Source organism: Hyaena hyaena, unplaced genomic scaffold (genome assembly GCF_003009895.1).
Source record: "Hyaena hyaena isolate Hyena2069 unplaced genomic scaffold, ASM300989v1 scaffold_163, whole genome shotgun sequence".
NCBI lineage: Eukaryota > Metazoa > Chordata > Mammalia > Carnivora > Hyaenidae > Hyaena > Hyaena hyaena.
This window is the reverse complement of record NW_024080794.1, coordinates 2,350,052-2,372,369: the sequence shown is the minus strand read 5'-3', so window position 1 is coordinate 2,372,369 and position 22,318 is coordinate 2,350,052. Positions and strand designations below refer to the sequence as shown.

The 22,318-nt window shown below is 38.9% G+C and overlaps 1 protein-coding gene across 4 annotated transcripts in view; it reads left to right on the top strand.

The window, feature by feature from the left end:
* The window catches only part of FRY (FRY microtubule binding protein), a 258,661-nt gene that overhangs the window by 1,392 nt on the left and 234,951 nt on the right, over positions 1–22,318 (top strand). The gene's annotated exons all lie outside the window — the stretch shown is intronic.

Genomic DNA, 22,318 nt, shown 5'->3' with positions numbered 1-22,318 from the left:
AGTATTTTGTGGAGTGTGGCTTAGTCAAAGGGGTGTGGCACAGTTTCAGAGTACTTCATAATTGTTTTATTAAGGTATTGTCTACAGAAAAAAAGTGTTTAAAGTCTAAAATCGAAGAGTCCTCTCTTTTGCACTAGAGGCATTTGCAGGTTTGTGTCTCTCCCTCGTCTGTGTGGGTGATGTTCAGGATGCTATCTAATGTTTGGAGTTTGTTTATATATATATATAATATGTATTTATGGATATTTACATATATAATAAAAGTCCTGTTGTGTTATAGTCCAAATTAGTAACATGCTTTCCTGAAATATAAACAAGTGAGATTCTGACCCTGATCATTTATTAGAATATCAGAATGTTATGGCTTCTGAAGTTCCATTACTGACCTACTTAAAAATTTTAGCAATAACACATTTTAAAAAGACAAGCTCTCAGACATCATGGATCTGAAATCAGAATTGAAACGAGGCCTTCAGGTTATCAGTGATGCCTTGTGTTTTCTGAATAGTTGAAAAACAAAGTCTTCTCTATTTCACCAACATCCTTTGTGCTTGCTTTGGATAAAAGACTGGCAGGTATTACAGATCCTTAATTGTCTGAAATTTAAAAAAAAATTCCAGGAAAATTTTGATCCCGTATTATAAGCATACTAATTAGCCTACCTGTGCTTAAAGAGCTGGCGATTAATTATCTCCCACACAGATGACCTGTGGCCAAGATTGTTCTTATGTAAACAAAACCTGGGCAGAAGAACCTCTACCATAATTGCTCTAAGAAAAGAGCCAAAGTACCTTCGGCCTTAAGGTATTCAGGGATGTGCATCTCAATGATATCCATAGAAACCATTTTTTCCCCAGGTCATTTTGCACCATTGTATACACTATGGGGCTTCTCTGAAGCTGTTTTTCTACAAGTGGGAAGCCATTTGGGAGTCTTGCTGTCACTCAAATAGCATTCCTTTTATCTGTTAGAGTCTTAATTCATTTTTCTTGGATCCATTATTTGTGTAATTCTTCATACTCAAGGATGAATCTTCCTTTGTCTATCCACCCTTTGATTAATGAAAAGGGTTTGACACACAGGGTTCTTGATGGAGCAATTTTCCAATAACTGGAAAGACTTACCGTGAGTTTGACTTTGGTATGTGGCTTTGAATCATCATTTTGAGTACACCAAGGCTAGATTATGTTCTCCCATCATTTTTTGTCATTGTCTCATTAAATAGAAAATTGTGTTGTGACAATACTGAGGCCAGTGGGATTTCTTTTAAAATTTTGCTCCCTTTGTCAATTTTCAAGTGACTCTAGACAAAGTGTATATTCTTTCCACCTTTCCTAACCCCCCCCACCCCACACTAGACACATACACACACACACACACACACACACGCATGCACACTCACTCCCTCACATCAGGAAATGGTTTAAAATGACTATTCATGTCTACTTTGAAAGCGTCTTGGACACAGTTCTGAATTCTTTCAATTCATTCAGCAAATATTTATTCCACACCTATTATGCCGGGCTCCGGGGCTGCAAAGGTGCATAAGACCCCATACCTGCACTCTATCCTAATTTCTTTATTACAAAAGAGTGAACTTGGTGATTCTCTTAGTGTTTCTTTGGAAGTCAGAATGCTTTTCAGTCCTTTCTTAAAAGAGGAAGAGGAAATACACTTTATGCTTAGTCTTCTTTGAGCTTGTTGCAACACTAACCTGCTTTTAACCTAGCTTAGCTCTCAGTTTTACATATTTTCAGTAGCCAAGAGAGAAAGGAGATTGTCTGCCTATAGGAAAAAGTAGCTTAGGGCTTTGGCCTACTCAGGATAACCTGCCTGCGAGGATGCATCTCGGAGCCACTCGTCAGCCAGCATCATAGGTTTGAGAGGCCAGGATGCCCGCCCACATACCTGAGTGGAGAATCAGACTCCTAATTACATAGCAGTGCTTATTTGTAAAAGTACAACAATTAAAAAGCAATAAAACAAACTGTGTAACCATGGCTGACTGCTTTGCAAGGTGGTAGGTAGTAAGAGGAAAGATGATTCCTTGAGCATGCCCGTTATGATTTCCATTCATTGTTTTAAAGGCACATTGTGGGGGAAATGTAATTTCATGTTATGTCTGTCTCCTCTGAAGAATTAACAAGTCAATTAAATCAGTCATTGCCTGGTGAGATGTATTAGCTGTTTATTCACTGTTCATTTTGACACTCTTCTTCATTGGCGTGCTTACTCTGTCAGGCTGTCCTTTCATGTTAATGGAGTTGGGAATTAAAATGGCCTTGATGTCTGGAAAGAAAATGTCCTTTGTAGACCTCACTGTGGAGGCTCTCCTTAGCCTCTTGGACACCCTCCCTCCCTCCATCCCCCACTTAAGTCCTATGGCTTCTTCCCCAGTTTATATCCAGACTTTTTCCCATCCATTCAGTGATTCTCACAGCTGCTCTCCTTGGTGTTCATGGCCACAGCCTCCACAGGCCTTTCTGTTTAATCTGGAATGCTCCAATGGTCTCCTAACAGTCCCCCTGATGTAGAGCTGCCTGTAGAGGCTTCTACCAGCATTTCAAAGACCACACCACAGCTCCCTCTTGCCTGTGAGCATGTGACTGCCATTCAGGGCCCTCTTTGAGGTCCTCACCCATCCTCTCTCTTAGACTGTTTTTCTGCCCCAGCCAGATTTAATCTGCTCACCCTTGTCTGCATTTTACCACCTTGCTCTCCACTCCATGCCTGTATGCACCTTGGCCTCCTAATCTGGCATGCCGTCACCTAGAACACACAAGTTGCAGGACCAGATGGGCTTGGTTCTGGTTTCTTATCTCCTGCACTTGCATGGCCTTGGACAATTTGTTAACTCCTCTCTGCTCCATTTTTCCTCTCTGTAAAACGGAAGCAGAAATAATGGATACTTCTCAAGAGTAAAAGAGGAACTAAGAATTAAAGCGCTTACAAGAATATCTAGCACATCATAAACACTCAATAAATGTTAAAATAATATTAATGTATTCCAATGCTCCTCTCACTTCTAAACCCTCTTAAACTCAGACTCACATCCCTTTTCCCCCTAGTATTGACATCATTTGTGGATTATTCTATGCGTAGTCCACACTTGCTATACCCCTAGAGAAGGGAACTATGTGAATATGCCAAAAATAGTTACTTGCTTTCAGACATTTTTTGCTAGACTTACCTTTTAACAATACCCCCCTTTCTACCTCAGCTTCTAGTAGAATATTCCTACCTTCCCTAAGTAAATACCTTCCAGCAGCATGGGAGATGGCTTGCCAACATCCTCCGTGGCAGTAAAGCCACTTGGCCTTTCAGGTGTGCTACAGAAAATGTTTAGAGCAGATAGGTCCAACTATTTCAGAGGAAAGGAAGGCTGACTTTAGACTGATGTAGAGCGCTAGCATGTGGGCTCTCTCACCCATCTGCAACCTCTCGCTGGGATTCCTTGTATCTCTGTCTGCCCCATGTTGTCCAAATGTACACAGGCCCAATGAACAAAGGTACGTTCAGAACCTATTCAACATCTTCATCTTTCCAGGGCCGTTGGCCTCTTTCTTATAACATCTGTCAAACCCTGCTACCCCATAGAGGGGAACTTTTGAAAGCTTGTTAACTCTTTCAGATAACGAGACTTCCATCGACAAAATAAACTGGTCTGCAAAACTGAGCAAGCCCTTTGCTTATTTTGGAAGGAGCTGGTGTGCACTGTGAAATGTCTAATGTTGCTGTAGAAATACCTGCATCGGTGAGATGTGGATGTGGCATTTTTCAGATATACTATAGTGCATTAAGTTGTGGTGATAAGGACAATATTTCTATCCAGCGTAAAAATGCCGATTAGTACCAGGTTAGCTCTGGAGACAAAGATCCCATGCACGCGAGGATGGGAAACACCACAGACTGACTGCAGAGCTATCCTTACGGAGTCCTGTTTATGTCATCAGTGTAGCCCAAAGACACTATGGGAAAGGCTTAAGAGAAACCTCAAGGAAAAGAGCTGGTGTGAAGTAGAAAACTAAAGATGTGAACCAAGTTGCCTGAATCCAGCAGAGCAGTTACAGTCCAAGTGCAGACATGCTCAAGTGCAGAGCACCTCAGTTCTCTTGAAAGAGTAGGGAGCACCCAGCCCCATCCAGGCATTCAGGAGGGAGTCACTCTCATGCTCCTGTCACTCAGATATCTGACCGTGCATGCACTCACTCAGGTCATGGTCACTTCTGCTAAAGTAGTTTATTATCTTGATGAGAAACAAAACCCCAGATCAACATCTACTCTCAGTAGAAAGAGCCTGTTCTTGGGTTTGTGATGAAGATAAATAACAAGTGGGGGTTTTGTTTGTTTCATGAGTTGTTTTTTGTTGTTAAAATGCTCAAACAATTGGAGAATAACAATAACTATCACACTGACTGAGGGCCCACTCTGTGTCAGATGTTATGCTTGGTGATTTATATGTGGGGCAACCACATCGTTATTTGTCCAAACTGGGACACTTTTGAGAGTGAAAGTTAATAATTATACTGGGACTGCCCTGGGGAAAGGAGGCCATATGACCACTGTGTTTATTATCTTCACTCTTTCCAATAACCCTGCAAGGTTATGTTTTATCCACCTTTTACAGATGAAATTTAAAAAAAGAGAGAGAGAGAGAGAGAGAGAGAGAAAGCAATTTGCTGAAAGCCAGGATACTAGTAAGTGCCATAAACCTTTCAGCTGATAATCACATTTAAAAAAATCACGCATAAGTTGATCAAAGGGTCAAGAACACTTTGGGGAACTTAGTGCTTTATAGGTGGTTTCATTCTTGTTGGCTGAGGTCATTGCCAACTCTTAGCCTCCTCCCTCTCTCTGCACCCCTGAAGCTTGTTCACGTGCAAGATCACTCGCTAGCTCAAACTCTCTGTGTTTCTCTTCTCCCACCCTCTATTCAAAGTCTTATTGAAAAGTAAAGACCATGGACTAAAATCATTAAATGTTCATTTGAATCTGATCTGAAAGCTCACAAAATATACCTACTTGATGCCATATGGCTACCTCATAGCTCAGAAGTTGAACTCTGGGGGAATTAAAGCCTTATCACTCAAAACTAGGAATATTTAAGAAGAAGTTAGTTTATTCATGATCTTCCTCCCCCTGCCCACTTTCCCCAAGAGCCAGCGGTGGAGAGCACCATCTTCCTAGCCTAAGACCTAAGTATTAACAAGTCTTCACAATTATTATTACAAATAATACCGTTTGTTCACTATGGTCATCTGATTAAACACACACAACACACACATAAACGATTATAGCAAAAAGGTATATTTCTTCTGTTAAGACTGTTTCATGTTGGTTTTTCCTTCTTTTTAAAAGTATATATAAATATATAATTTTAATGGCTCTAGTAAATAAAAAGGTACTAATGATCTTTACTTCTTTTAGAATGGCCATTTGCTTTCTTTGCTGAGATTTCTCTGATACTTCTGTTTAGGAAATGGTAGCAAACTTCTAATCCTCTTTAGCATGGGTAACAGGGAGAATATTTCCAGGACTAATGTAACTCTATCATTCAGATATCTCATTTGACCTAATAGCACCAGTCTCAGCCACCATAAAGCCTTCTACAAGACTGGCAACACAAAATGATTTGATTTCAACTTCTTTGCCTACTTCTGCATGCTGCTTGGTGAAGGTGCCAACAAGAACATTTGTCAGGCAAACAGAAGTAGGCAAGAAGGAGCATGACCTGGATACTTTTACGATCTGGACACAGCCCTGGATATTTGAGAAAGTTGCCAGTATTCAGATGTTTCAACTGAACATTTAGATGATACAATGTGAAATATTCTCTTTATTTAAAAGACCTCTATTTCAAAACAACTCAACACCTATGACTCATTGGTTCATTTCTGGGTACAGTTGAAGGAATTGAATGGGATACATATGTCCTGATCATCTTATTAGTAACTTCTATATTTTTAAGCTCCATGTGGTATTCAAAATGATTGGGCTCCGACGTGAGTTTGGGTGGAGAAATGACATTTTTCTGAGTTGGGGCTGTTCTGTGGATTATCAGCCCCATACACAAGGTTTTTGTGCAGTTCTTTGCTGGTACTAAATCTTGCATTTATTTAGTGCCTTGTGGTTTGCTCAGCACCTTAAAAACATTACCTCATTTGATGAATGAGATGCATTGATTATGAATAAACTAGCTTCCTCTTAAATGTTCCTGGTTTGGGATGATAAAGCCTAATTACCCCAAAGTTCTACTTATGAGGTGTGAGATATCCATATGGCATCAAGTAGGTGTATTTTGTGAGGTTTCAGATCAAGTTCAAATGAACAAATAATGGTTTTCATCCATAGTCTTTACCTTTGACTAGGACTTTAAAAAAATGCAGTGTATCTTGGCATCTATTACTTAAGACACACAAAGGTGAGTTTGTTTTAAAAAACATATGTATTAAGATTTTCTGGATTTATTTGTACCCTACCATTTATTAGTCATCTTTTTCTTAAACACTCAAACATGTCTAATTTTCTACAATGTGATACCTTCTGAGAATCCCCCCATCTACACACAACTCCTTGCAGAAGATTTAGCAGACAACCACTTCCTAACAGGTGCATGGCATCTGTGAAAAAGAAAGTACCCAACTTTATCTCATCTTCTTTCTTACTAATCTCTGTCATTCGATAGATTCCTTTTATCATATTCATTTAAATATCTCTCCACTGTAGAACTGTTGGCTACACGAGTAAGAAAATGTCCTCACCTTGAGTTGAAAAGAATCCTTCAGGCTTGAAGGAGCAATGAGAATAGCTTTTTCCATAATGACAACTTTACTTCCTTTTCCACACTAGATTATACTAAAAAACTTAGTATCTTAGCATCAGCTTTTCTTGGTTATTGCTCCAAAATACCTTGCTATTGTACAACATTTTCAGAGAAACAAGGCAAACACTTTCCAAGACTTCTTTTTGAGCACAGTGTGACTGACACACTGGTTTAGGGCTTCCTAACTGAGTCAGACTGGATTCTATCATCGGGGATCTCAGAGCTTACCCTCCTTCCTCATTAGTTGCAGAATTCAGAAATATTCATGCAGAAGTTCCTGGTACTTAAAGAATCTGAGGGAGAGGATCGAGTGGTATTTCAGACACAGTGTATGTCCTCAAGAATTTTATTTGAGAGAGTATGTTTGATAGATTCTGTTGACTTTAACATTATGGATTTATACTTTCATGGCATTAGACAACTGTTAGAAACCTGGTGTTTGCAGACAAATTCCTATAAGAACATTTTCAAATATCCCTCCTAGCAGGACAGCTGAAGGAGAAGAGGAAACATAAATTATTCACCCTGGGACTCTTGACTGGACTAGATGTCAGTATTGGGGGCAGAAAGTGTCTCAGATGGACTTTCTCTTCATTAGAAAATAGTAAAGAAAAGTTACCATATTTATCAGCCTTTGGACCTGGGACTAATTGAAAGCCAGTTCATTCTTCATTTTGAGTGGTTTTCCCACTCTCCAGAACATTGAGGTTAAAGAAGGGTGTGTGTGCAAGAATTACATATTTCTGTAAGTGTAATGGTCCTACCTCTCACCTATATCGTTACAAACTCTTTTCTTCTTCATGGAACATACAGGCACAAACATTTAAATATTAGTCACCCAGAATTCCCAGCTGCTGAGCAGTGAAAGTTTATATTCTGCCAGCATATCAGACTCTACAATGAGTCTGATTTTGGTTTAATTCCTTTATACTGTGTAGTCATTTGATGAGCTGCAGATGGAAATTTAAGCCAAAGCCATAACATTTCAGCTAATACTTTTTATGCTGCTGTAAGAATTTGTTGTCATGTCAATTTAAGGGAGTTGGAATCTTTTTCAAGAAGGCATTCAAATCTATTTTAAGAGCTTTTATCAACTCTAATTTGATATACCACTCTGACTGCCTCTGCTGTTCTTAATCAATTGCAAAGTGCAAAGTAGTTTAGCAGTGGAAGACAGCTTTGAAATTTCCAGAATTTCTCAGCTAGTGCCATGGGCACAACATTGTGGAAATATACAATTAAATCTCCATTAAAACTTCTTGCCTAAGTTTAAGAGACACTAGGCCGACTTCTTTGAGTTTAGACTTAAACAGGTAAATATGTATTTTGGCAGCCATGAAAAGGATAGGGTGTTAGATTAACCAGGGCAATACTTGAGTAAAATTCCATTTGAATGTTATATTTATGTAGGATTTGGCAAATCAAGAAAATGGTTTATTACATAAGGGTCAAATCAATGACATGCTTCAATTGTTTAAATACAAGATTAGGTTTTTCTTCCCTGCTTTTCTGTTATTTTTCTGTGTGTGACCTTGTCTCCTTTCCCCACTTCCTTATGTGAAAGGAACAAACATGCCACCTTGCCTCTACCTGTTTAATGTGAAGGGTTTTGAATACCTCCCCTGAAAAATGAGGTTTATGTAAACATCATAATACATGCCAGTTATTTCTCCTACACCATTAGAGCCAAACCGAAGGAGGTTGAGTTGTACATTATTGAAGTTGGCTGATTAAGTAGAGTAGGATCTCTGTCTTTCTAAGCTTGATCAGTTTCTTGAACTTGCCTGTTTTTAAGTATCCTGAATGAGAAATAGGTGTCACACTACACAGCCTATCAGGTTCTTTCTATTGTTATTTTTTACAGTGAAGTCACTGTGTATCTAACTCAGTGAATTTGAACAGGGTTGTCTACAATCTGAAGCGCTGGCATTCTTGATCGGGAGACAAGCATTTCTTTTTGCACAGTGAGATATGGTGCTTATAGAAATTGCCGGTATTCTGGAAGCTTTACAGTATATGATCATACAGTCAAAGGATACTCTCTTAGGTTTTGGTAGATATTATGTTTCAGTTAAGCCATATGGAAATAAAGAAAGCCATAAGGATGCAAGATAGTATTAAAAACAATCTGTCTGAAACACTGTTTGGTTTGTTAAACCATCCACCTTTACTTCATGTACACACTAGGTAGAAAGCTCTCGTTGATGGCTTTAAGATTATTAGGGGCACCTGGGTGGCTCAGTGGGTTAAGCATCCAACTTTGGCTCAGGTCATGATCTCGTGGTTGGTGAGTTCAAGCCCCACATCGAGCTCTGTGCTGACAACTCAGAGCTTGGAGCCTGCTTCACATTCTGCCCCCTCTCTGTCGGCCCCTCCCTCCCTCACATTCTGTCTCTCTCTCTCAAAAAAAAATAAATTTGTAAACAAAGATTGAATACTAAGATTGCTTTAAAAAATAATTTTAAAACTAAAAAGTGTTGCTCTGGAAAATGTTGAATAGATCACCTATGACTTTAGCAAATTATAAGCAGTTATTAAAATGTACAAGTTTAAACACCAACTAGAATACAATTTGCAGGTTTTTTTTCAAAAGAAAATACTCAGCTTTTCAATTTTTGGTTTTTGAAAACCACATTTCTAATGAATCTCCCCTATAAATGAGGTCTTGTTATTGAATGATGACACAATCTCCGCACTAGTATCACTTGTACTATCTCAGCATCCCCAAATTAATCTTCTGCTTTTCTAGTGAGGATTTTAGCTTCCTAAGGGAGTTTCAAGAGAAGCCAAGCCCTGTGTTGGGCCACACTGGGTGTTTTGATTCACTTTCCTCGTGGTTGGTGGTGGCCCTGAGTCCTGTTCTCATCTTTTCTTCTAGGCTGAAGTATTACAGAGACAACCTGTCCTCTATTTTATTTGACTGGATACAATGCAAGAAAATAGGAAAGTGAGAAAAATTTTAGTATTCCCTGATGACTTTTGCATTCCATTTCCTAACAACCCTCCAGTTCTTATAATGGGAAAGCTAATGCTAGTTTATGCTAATTGAGATATCAATTTTGAAGGTGTTTGAGAACCTGGCCAAATTTTCAATTGAAAAAAAAATTTTTAACAATGTTAAATAATTGAATTTTAAGAAAGGTCAAAATTGGGAATGAGAATGAAGATTCTACCACATTTAAATATCCAAAGATCTGTTTTAACTTAGCTTCTTCATGTATGTAATATATTATGATATATATAATAAGCTTTCTCTTATTAACCATTTTGTTAGCTGCTTCAGTGCTTACTGTCATTTTCCTAGAATAGCAAAGGAGTTAAATTCAAATTATTGTCTTTTCAAATTAGACACTGCTCTACTTTTAAAAAGGAAAGAAATATAAATTGGAAATGATTGAGTATAGGATTCTGATAAGGGACTTTTATTCTAAGGCCCAAATCCCTCCTGTCACTAATCACAATACAGTAACATGCCTGCTGTTCACAGGTATAATGGTATAGTGAGTCTATAGAACTTTTTCTTGCCATCTAGTAATTTGAAATGTGTATTGTTTTAGGATGCTTTTGCCATAAATACTAAAATAACTTCATAAGGACTAAAAGAATAAAGACTTTTGTTTTTTTAATGTTTTATTTATTTCTGAGAGAGAGAGATAGTGAGCAGGGGAGGGTCAGAGAGAGAGGGAGACACAGAGTCTGAAGCAGGTTCCAGGCTCTGAGCTGTCAGCACAGAGCCTGATGCGAGGCTCGGGCCCACAAACTGTGAGATCATGACCCGAGCCGAAGTTGGACACTTAACCGACTGAGCCACCCAGGCACCCCAAGAATAAAGACTTTTAATGAGCTTATCTAACCCACATCCTGGAGATGGGAGGTTCTGGGTGGATTTAGAAGCTCAAGGACTAAGACCATCCAATCTTTAGGCTTGTCACTGCATGGTCACAGATGGCCACTTCAGTTCCAGGCATCTTTGCTTTACTTAAGTGTCAGGAGAGGGAAGGAGTTTAGGTTAGGTATTTCTTCCAGCAAGAAGGAGATAATTTTGCCTAAGACCCCAGCAAACTTTCTCTTGAATTCCTGATTGGAATTGGGTGATACACCAGTCCTGGCAAAGCTGAGTGGAACTACCACATTGGCTTAGACAAACCAGGATACATCCCCTGGGACTGGTGTGGGTCCACTTTCTATAAGACAACAGACTGCTACCTGCTACTTGAGCAAAATAGAACTTCTTATTGAGGCAGAAAGGTAGACAACAATAGAAACTGCCGTAAAGCAGATACCATAAAATGGTAGATGACTATTAATAAAACTCCCCACTTTTTGTTACATAACATTGGATTAAGCATAGCATAATATTTGTAAGGCCTTATGAAGTGTCAAGTGCTATATTAAATAATTCACATGCATCATTTCCTCTAATCTTTACTATGACCCTCTTTTGCACTTATTATTTGTAGATGACAGAGCCAGGAAATCAGATGTAGCATCTAGGGTAAATGCTAAACTATGCTATCTCTCATCATCCTTTGCAAGATAAAGAAATTAAGTGAAACTGATGAAACTCGGGTAGGAGCAGAAGGCTATTGACATGTAATCCCTGCTAAGTTATTACAGTGATATTTGTCAAAAAGCAGCAGCAAATGCTTCTGAGAGTTCCCAAATAAAAATTCTGTGCCTGTCTGTCTCTGATGTCAGAAAAAAGAACATTTCTTGATGTTTTTCTTATGCTCATAAGAATGTCCATGAGGTTTTTTTTAAATTAACTTATTTATTTACTTTGAGAGAGAGAGAATCTCAAGCAGGTTCTGTACTGTCAGTGCAGAGCCCAATGTGGGGCTCAAATTCACAAACTGTGAGATCTTGACCTGAGCTGAAGTCGAGAGTCAGATACTTCATGCACTGAGCTACCCAGGTGCCCCCAGAGCCTCTATTCTTACTGGCTGCCCAGCAGGAGCCATTCCTGTGTTCATTTTCCCCAGGATGTCTGAAAGAGGCAGATGCTCACTTATTCTCAGCCTTCAGCACAAGTTTGCAACTGTGATCCAAGTTGCTGGGGAAATTTCTGGAATGTACTTTTCTTCCTGAAAATAGGAGAAATGCATCTTTTGCCACTCTCATTGACCTTCTGCTTCCAGCCTTTGGACACAATTTGTGTAGACAGCAGAAAATATTTTGAATTCTAATACCCTGAGATGAATTTTAGCTGAACATGAGCCAAGTTCCTGCTCTTAAGGAGAAGATTGTCTAGAGAAAGGGACCTACAGAAATCTATAATTATAATAAAATATGACCAGTAATCAACCCCCTGAAAGATGTGTTGTGTATATGAGTAAGAGTGACATAAATATTATTCGTTGATTCCTAAGGCCAGATATTCCCTACTATTTTCCTATATTGCTTATAGTTATCTCCAAAGCCAAATCTCTTCTAGCCAACCTGGTAAAGCTATGGCTTTGTCTCTCTCCTTCAGGTCCCTTATTCTGCCCAGCTTCCTCATCATAAATGCTGAATTTCATTATTGGTCAGTCCCAGACAAGAAACTAGAGTCCTCTTCAGCCCTTCTTTATCGTTCATTGAAAACATTGCTAAAGCTTGTCATGCTTTCTTTCCCAAATGACATCTCACCCATCTGAATCTCTGTCACCATCACCTCTGCCAAGATCTGGTTCCAGGTGTTTATCACGAGCAGCATCCCATCTGGAGCATCCAACTCCCCCTGGCTGGTGTCTCTGCTGCCACCACCTTTCTGGGACAGTCTGGTCCTTGCCACAGCTTTGAACACTGATCTCACCTTTCTTTTGTAATGGTGTGTTGGCACTGAGTGTGAGATATCCATATGTAGGGATCGAGTGACAAACACTTTTGATGTTCATGGTTGCAAACTCATTTAATAGTTAAAATGTCATCATGAACTGAAAGTTCATCTGAATTCATTTTATAGGTTCTATCTATCAAACTTTTTGTTTTAGAAGGCTTAGGAGTTCTATAGAATGCAAAAATGGACTTGATACCTGACCCACAGGCTGTAATCACAGTCATGGGCCAGGAGTGGGATGAGAGTATTTGTTGTCATGCTAGAATATATTACTCTGTTTATTTTTTATGCTGGTGAGATTGAAAAAGCTTGGATTTGATAGGCATGATGCAGAAATGAAGGGAAGACTGCCTACAGCTAGGGAGAAGACTAAAGGTTAAGCATAATTATCTGGTAAAGAGACCTCAGGCAGAGGATCTAACTAGTCATGAAGTGTACACACTCCAGGGATGGAAGATCCGCTCATCAATTCTCAAGTGTCTCTCATACACAAAATAACAGCCATCAAACTTGTGCAATGAGCTCATTAAATATCATATTGTTCTGCCAGACAAGGCCCTTGTTTTAGGGAGTGACTAAGAGACTGTCACTTCTTGGGCCAGGAGGATGAAAACATTCTTTGGACTCTGGGAGAAGGATAGACATAAATTGTTGGTACTGTCCCTAGGACGTCCCTCCCCATTTCAGCCTGTGTCTTACTGGGCCATGTTTCATATTAGAAGATGACTACTAAGCTGATTCATTCACCTCAGTGTTTTCATGAAGTTTCTGCTATTTACCTACACAAGGGAGACAAGATTAGCAGAAAGTTTTTATGGACAGCATAACTTCAATGTCAAAGACCTATCCAAGCCCAATGGTCCTGGAGCTGGCAGAGTCATGCGAGCTTAGAGCTTGAGTGCAAGTTTCTGTCTCCTCCACTTTCCCCAAGAAATGGTTAGAAAGTTAACCAAGTCTGGAAGAGTCAGCCAGGAGAATCATCCCACTTGGGTTATTTGCTCCCCCCCACTCCTTGCTAAACAGAGAAGTGAATCACACTCTTCACTGAGCCATGCAGCGGAGGGAAATGATGCAACACTGGTCACATGACACAATGAAGAAAGGCCCATTATGCAAACCTAGTTCTTCATTGTGTCCTGGTATAAGGAGAGGTTAAATACCCACACTGGAACGCAGCACAAAGCTGGGGTTCTTAAATGGGAATCCTCTATTTGAAGATGGAGGCATTGCAATTTACTTTTTGTCTTTTCTTTATTCTGCCTTTTTGACTACTGGACTCACTAATTTTGATTATAATATCAAATATGGAAAGAATTTATTTAAGCTTGTTTTATTTCCTTTTTCCATATGATTTGGGAATTTATGAACATACACTTTGCCTCAGCTACTTACTTGCTATGTGATCTTGAGTAAGTTACTTAAACTCATCCCCTAAAAAGGTATGAACTGTCATATGTTTTATAAATACACCTATCAACCCGTAGAGCCGTAACAAATAAGTATATGTCTATGAAGTGTTTAGTACACAGCCTCAATATTGCAATTGCTCAGTAAATGGTAGCCATTATTATTATTAATGTACCTATTTCATGCTTGTCTCAATTCCTCGATGAGTTAATGCATTTATCTTGTTTGCTCATTGCCAAGACAGAATGACCAGGAACTGAATCAAGAGTCCTGTGGTTCTCTGTGACATCTTCTTGGCTTGGCAATCTGGTCTTTACCACTTTAAATAGACATTTTGGTAGAGAAGTATGGTTTGAACACTTCAGAAAATAAACCATCTGAAGCTATCCAAAGTGAAACATGTTTCTTTCAAATTCTTAGTTGTGTAGAGTGATAATGTAGCAGGGTGTTTGTATATGCTACAATTGCAGCATTTTCTGTGTCACATGAATTAAACTTTAAGCATATGTTTTTCGTACCTCAGCCAAACTCCTCTCCCACGTATGATGAGTTCACAAGTCCCCTTTGGGGCAAAATTTTATCTCACTGCCCCACTTCTCCTATGCTTTCTACACTCTTCCATTGTTGCAACAGTGACGTTGTGTAACTGGGCTTTGCCTGTCTAGGTTCCCCCCACCCCCGCACGCCCTGGGCTAAAAATCAATCATCCTGTCATTATCATATTCGCTAGCAGATTTCAGGGCACATTGGCTGTTGTTAATATATTGTTAAATGTTGATAGACTGGATACAAGGACCTGAATTGGTGTGGGTTTAGGGACAAACTTAGGTGGCATTTATCCCATCAGTAGACCAACCCCTAGTAAGCAAGACCAAATGTTTTGTATTTTGAAGTCTTTTATTTCAAATAGTAATTTAACATCTACACTTGGCTGGAAACTCCCTTTCCTTGTGTGACCCTCACCCATATTCTTGGAGTAAAATTCAACACATTCAAATGTACTGCTGTGTTCACAGAACTCTGGGAAGTTGTGTCTATGAAATTCAAAATGAAGTTAGAGTGAAATAATTTTTTATTTGTGTAGTGATCAGCCAACTAGAGAAAATATTTCTGTGATAGATTGCCTTTGTTTTTATCTTTTTTTTAGTTTGAGAGAGAGTGTGAGTGCGTGTGTGTGTGTGTGTGCGTGCGCGCAGGGAGAGTAGCAGAGGGAGAAGGAAGGAGGGAGAGAGAAAGACAGAAAGAGAACCTTAAGCAGACTCCATGCTCAATGCAGAGCCCAAAACGGGGTTTGATCCCATGACCTTGGGATCGTGACAAGAGCCAAAATCAAGAGTCGGACACTCAACCAACTAAGCTACCCAGGTGTCTCTGTCTTATTTTTAAAAGAATTTTCATTGAAGTGTAGTTGACACACAGTGTCACATTAGTTTCATGTATACAACATAGTGACTCAAGAACTCTATATATCTGCTGTGGTCCCCACTTTGTAGCTCCCATTGGTCACCATACAACAGTATTACAGTACTACTGTCTCTGTTCCCTATGTTGTGCTTTACATCCCCATGACTTAATTCATTCCACAACTGGGAACCTATATCTCCCATTCCTCTTCACCCATTTTGCCCATTCCCCTCTTTTTTTTTTTGTATCCATTAACCCCGTCAAAAATCAAAGATTGCTGTCTGTAAAAATATTAACATATTTGTCTAAATGTCTTTAAGTTACATGGATTTAATTTAACTTTACTTTTAAGACTTCTAGCCACTTTTTCCAAATTAGAGCAAAACCATTATTGGTGAAATCTACTGAATTAATATAATTTTTACTGACCAATGTCTTTTCCCATGTGAGAGCTGCTGCTGTTTCATATTTGAAGAAACTGATTGCCTTACTAGAAAAAATCCTGAACCCAAAGATTTTCTGACAACAATTGAGGTGGATGTACTCAAAGCATCAGCCCAAATTGAACATGCTTGAATAAGTTATAGGAAGTTCCTGAGAGTGAATTAGCAACTCCTCCTTCTTTCTTATAAAGTATTAAATGCCTACTTGTGTAGGACACCATGGTAGAGAGAATGCACTGTGGTTCAGCAGGCCCTGCTCTTCCATGGGCTTTCTGGTCAACGACTGCCTGCTTTGATGAAAGGGGAGAAAGAAGCAAGTTGCAGAGAAAACAAAAATGTTGATCAAATACATGTTCTACCTGTGCCAGCCATTGTGCCAGGACTTAGGGACACTGACATACAGAATCCTCAAGAAGAGGAAGTGATACATCATTTTAAGTGGGAGGAAAGAGGCTAGGACTAGTTCCAAGAGGCTGTGACACTTGAACTTGAGAGAATGCTACAGAGAGGAGGGGGAGGAGCAGAGAGAAGAGCATGAGTGAATGCAAGGAGGTGTGGAAGTGGCCAGTTCAGGCTGTGACAGCTAGATTCCAGGGTACCCATCAGAGAGTGACAGGCGGTGCATAAGTTGGGTCAGGGATCATGACAAATGTTGGAGGACCTGCTGAAGGGTCTGGGTTTCATCCTGAAAGCACTGGGCAGCCTCCACTGGTTTGTACGCAGAGAGCAACAAGGTCATATCCCAGCTCACTCTTTTTTTTAAAGTATTTTTTAAGCTTATTTATTTATTTTGAGAGAGACAGAGACAGCATGAGTAGAGGAGGGACAGAGAGAGGGAAGGAGAGAGAATTCAAGCAGGTCCGTGCTGCCAGTGCAGAGTCTGATGCAGGGCTCAAACTCATGAAACCATGAGATCATGAACTGATCTGAAACCAAGAGTCTGACACTTAACCAACTAAGCTACTCAGGTGCCCAGATCTCGGCTCACTCTTGGAGTCCTAGCTAAAAATGGAGGTGGGGAGAGCCGCTGCGGGGATAACCCAACAAAGAGATGACAAGGACTCAAATTAAGGTGGCAGCAGATGTGTTGGAGAGGAGGGAGCAGTTTCAAATTATTTGTTGGAGATAGAATGGCCAGGATTTGGTTTCTATGCTAGATCCAGTCTGTGCTTTATTTTAATGTACGATAAAAACATGTATGATTATATAGCTCATGTAAGCTGCTCAAAGAGAGACAGAAGCAATTACCCAAGGAACAGTGTTTTGAAAATTATATATTGAATAGAAGCTGTGCTCTTTAAATAGAATATTTGTGTTGAGGATGAAAGGGGATGGTAGCGTTATCTCTTGACAATACTCATTTGATTTACTGCACTGAGGTAACACAGAGGTGTTCACAGTCTGTGTAGAGCTTCTGTTGAATTTGTTTCATGGTTATTCCCAGGTTACAGATTGATGGACGTGGTTTTGTTTTGTTTTTTAATAAACTATACAATTCAGATGACCAAATGACCTTGAATCACTTGAATGTACAATTCAGCATATAATGAATGCTACACAGCCCGCTGCAATATGTTGGGATGGTGTTAGAGTGTCAGTTCATCTAAGTTTTCTAATGCAACTTCTACTTCTGAAGTCTCAGAGGGAAATGTACTATGATTTTCACAGGAAACCAATGAATCATGAAGGGTCCCAGCATTGGCATTCTTAAGAAACAAGGTTCAAGGTGATCTCTGTTAGCTACTTTTGATTGTATTCATAGCCGTACATGGTTTGTTCCTTCCATAACAGACAAGAATTATCAATTGTTTGACTTTCTCTGACTCTCTAGGGAGAGCAGTGTGCTTTCTGGGGCCATGTATACTTGCATAAATCCTTCTAGGAGGAAGTTTCTCCCAGTCCTAAGCAAGTTGATGATGACATAGTTTTCTATGTTTTTATGCCAATTCAAACTCCATCCCATTAAGCTAGTTGAGTCAGATTCTCGCAACGCCTCCTTCCCTGCCCTTACATGATGAAACTTCTGGAAGTTACATTAACTTTTATGGGCTGCCAGGGTCTGATGGTAACTATCTTAGAATGCCACTGAGTGCTCTGGCAACAATAAGCAATGGCATGTGGTATGTCATCACTTAAGAAAGTAAGGCAGACATGCACCTAACTTGATTATAAAAACCTATACTAGGGGCACCTTGGTAGTCCAGTCAGCTAAGTGTCCCAACTGTTTATCTCATCTCACGTCATAATCTCATGGTTCATGTGTTCAAGCCCCACGTCTCCAGACTGACTACATGGAGCCTGCTTGGGATTCTCTCTCTCCTTCTTCTCTCTCTCTCTCTCTCTGCCCCTCCCCCACTTGTGCTTACACATTCTTTCTCAAAATAAATAAATAAAAATTTAAAAAAAACCTATACTATCTTGTGTACTCTCAATTCTCTGAGTGAATATTACCAAAAAAAAATGAACTAAAGATTAATTTATAATTATATATCCACCACACAGTATTTCAGGAAGACAGGTCAACATGTCAACAAACTCCACAAAGGCTACTTAATAATGAAGATTATTCACATAGAGGAACCTACTTGAATATAGTCATGAACAGAGATAATTCAAGCCAAGAGGTTATGCAGTAATAAAACTCCATTCATATAGCTATGTATTTAAATATTTCCATCCCCTTCCAATTTGGGAGCTCAAAGTTATTGCATCCTAGGATGTAACTGGGTGAGGAAAATAACTGTTTCCCTCTTATTTGGTTAAGGGAGGTTTTGCGGCCCAAGTGGAATTTTTAAAAGGTCTTTGAAAGAGAAGATGGGTCAGCAGGATTGGGAAGAAAAGGGATGTCAAGTAAGAGTGTGTAGTTCAAAGTGGAAGAAGCAAAGGAAAAGAGTGGCTTGATGGCTGGCCAGAGCAGATGGGAAGGAATTCCAGAACTGCCTGTTGGAATGAAAAAGAAGCTCACTAAAAACTCATATGCACATTTGCCAGTTTAGCTTTCTATTTAAATATTGAGCCCATTTTTCCCAGCACTTGAATTCCTGCTGGGTTTTCAGGGGATATTCACTCCAAGACACTAAACTGCATGCACATGATGGAATGATTCTATAAATCAAAATAGTGGTGTGCCTATTTGGCTAATGGGAATCTGTATTAGGAAGTCACAATCTCTTATACAATATTACTAGGTTTCCTTCCTACAGAGATATGCTTTTAAAAAATTGGGATGTGTGGGTGGCTCAGTCGGTTAAGCGTCCGACTTTGGCTCAGGTCATGATCTCGCAGTTTGTGGGTTCGAACCCCGTGTCAAGCTCTGTGCTGACAGCCAGCTCAAAGCCTGGAGCCTGTTTCAGATTCTGTGTCTCCCTCTCTCTCTGATCCTCCCCTGCTCATGCTGTCTCTGTCTCTCTCTCAAAAATAAATAAAACATTAAAAAAATTAAAATTTTGGGACACCTGGGTGATTCAGTAAGTTAAGCGTCTGGGTCTTGATTTCAGCTCAGGTCATGATCTCACAGTTCATGGGATTGAGCCCCAGTTCAGGCTTTACTAACAGCACAGAACCTGCTTGGGATTCTCTCTCTCTCTCTCTCTCTCTCTCTCTCTCTTTCTCCCTCCCTCCTTCTCGCTTTTTCTCCCCCTCTGCTTCCCACCCCTCAGAATAAATATATAAACTTAAAAACTTTTTTAAAAATTTAAAATTTAAACAAATCGTTGAAAACCCACTGTGTGAAAAACACTGCAGCAGAAGAAACCTGAATTGCAAAGACATGTGAGGTACTTACCTCAAAGAGGCAGGCTAGGTGGAAATCCATGAGGTACTTAGTAAGGATGATGATGGCAGTACAGGAGTTAATACAATTGGTGTGGGATTAATTGTAATGTGGATGATAATCATGTTAAAGGATTATTAAGATGTTTAAAAATCTGTTCCCCAGTCAGTTTTATATTTTGGTTTTATATGGATTTGGGTGCCATGTGGAAGTATTTAATATCAGAGAGATCTTTTATGGTGTTTTTGCTTCTCAACTTCTAGGAAGCAATCTGGTGTAGTAGGAAGAGCACAAGATTCTGGGCCAGAAAAGCTGTATTTGAGTCCTTTGCTCTAGCATTTATTGGGTGTGCCATGTTAGACAAGTTAATTTAATTTTCTCAGCTGCCAAGTGGGGATAAAGGTAATCGCTTCTCAGTCCTACCCAACCTGATACTTTTTTAAGTGATTAATAAATGTTGGCTTATTAAATCAATAAATCAATATGTTCATCATTTATTTGTGAATGTATCTGACTCCTGGTAATTTACTAACCCATGAATATGCAACATTGGCTTTTCTTAATGGCTTTCCATGTTTATTCACAAAAACTTTTGCCCATATATCTGTCTTATAAAGTAATAATTGGTCTTGAGAACAGCATATGTAATAGAAACATAATGCAATTTTAAGTTTTTTAGTGGCCACATTAAACTGAGCCTTAAAGCATCTGAAATTAATTTTGATAAATATTTTGCCTAAATATATCTAAAATATTATCATTTCAATATGTAATCAGCATAAAATTATTAATAAATATTTTACATTCGAGGGGCAGAATACTTCTTCAAAGTCCATTGCTTATTTTATACCACCAGCACATCCAAGTTTGGACATCTAAAATATTATCATTTCAATATGTAATCAGCATAAAATTATTAATAAATATTTTACATTCGAGGGGCAGAATACTTCTTCAAAATCCATTTCTTATTTTATACCACCAGCACATCCAAGTTTGGACATCAAATTGGTCAAAATATTTGTTTTCATTTCCATTTCATAGAACTTATGCTTAAATACAGTCTCACATATGCAATTCTTACAAACCTACCTAAATCTTTTTCAGTAACTGAATCAAGCCTCAGGTTTTAAATTTTAATTTAAACAAATTAAAATTCACTAACTCATATGCTCTGGTCATACTTCAAGTGATTTATAGCTCTATGTGGCTAGGGTAAAACAGCACAGGTAAACCTGTCTTGAATTGTTTTTCAGTAAGATCTTGGAGTTTTAGGCATTTCATCATTTCATAATATAAAATAAAGACATTCTAAATTTGTACTTCATTTTGGGAGTTGCCTTACACTGACTGCTTAGTAGTGACATCTGACACCCAGCTTATCATTTTGCCTGCTAGATTTATGAGATCTCCTTTGAATGAAACTCTCTAGATTAGCCTAAATAATGTTTAGTTACTTCTAAAATGCTGCTGAAGAATTGCTGTTTTTCCATAGTAGAAGTCTGAATTTATCATATGAAGAGTCTGAGTGTTAGGCTGCATGACTTGTCCAAGGTCTCACGGCTAGTTGTGTGGCAGAGCCAGCCCTTAAACATGGACTTGTGGGTCCATGCTGCCTTGGAATCTATATTTTGCTTCTTTGAGGGGCAGGTGAGTTCCTGATACACTGCTTTGGACACAATGCCCAAAAGGAGGACCTTTTGTTTGGCCATATTTTTTGGTTCTCAAAAACATTAATAACCCAAAATACAAGGAGAACATGTTATAGACTGAGTTGCCTGAAAGAGTTCTTATTTGGCAGAGCAAGGTTATAGAGATGGAAGTGGTGGGGAAGAGGATTCCTTAGTAGTAAAAAGCAATGTGCCTTTTCCCCACTCCTTCCCTGCACTTGTAAAGGCAAAACCTAACTTGGCAGAAAAACAATTATAGCCTCCCAAATAGTAGTATTCTTACTACATACATTTCTATGTATAATTTCTCTTTATATATATATATATATACACATATACATACATATATATACATATACATACATATACATATATATGAATGTATGTATATGTAATTTCTCTTTTGGAAATTTCTCTTTGCCTCTAAATAAAACCAGTATAGATGATTCATAAGCATTGAGTGGAAATGGACATGGGCTATTTAGCTGCATGAGCCCCTAACATCCAGTGTAGCCCATTCTTAGACAGTTAGTTTCTTGTTTTTAAATCTCAAAGATACTTTTTTCTTTAAATTTAAATTCTAGTTGGTTAACCTACAGTGCAGTATTGGTTTCAAGACTAAAATTCAGTGATTCATCACTTACATGTAACATTCAGTGCTCATCACAAGTGCCCTCCTTAATACCCATCACCCATCTAGTCCATCCCTCTCCAACCCCCCGTCATCCACCCTGTTTGTTCTCTATCATTAAGAGTCTCTTATTGTTTGTTACACTCTCTCTTTTCTCCTCCTTCCTATATGTTCATCTGTTTTGTCTGTTAAATTCCACATATGACTGAAATCATATGGTATTTGTCTTTCTCTTCCTGACTTATTTTACTTAGCATAATGCATTCTAGCTCCATCTACACCATTGCAAATCGCAAATTTCATTCTTGTTGATGGCTGTATATACAATGGAATATTGTATTTTATACACA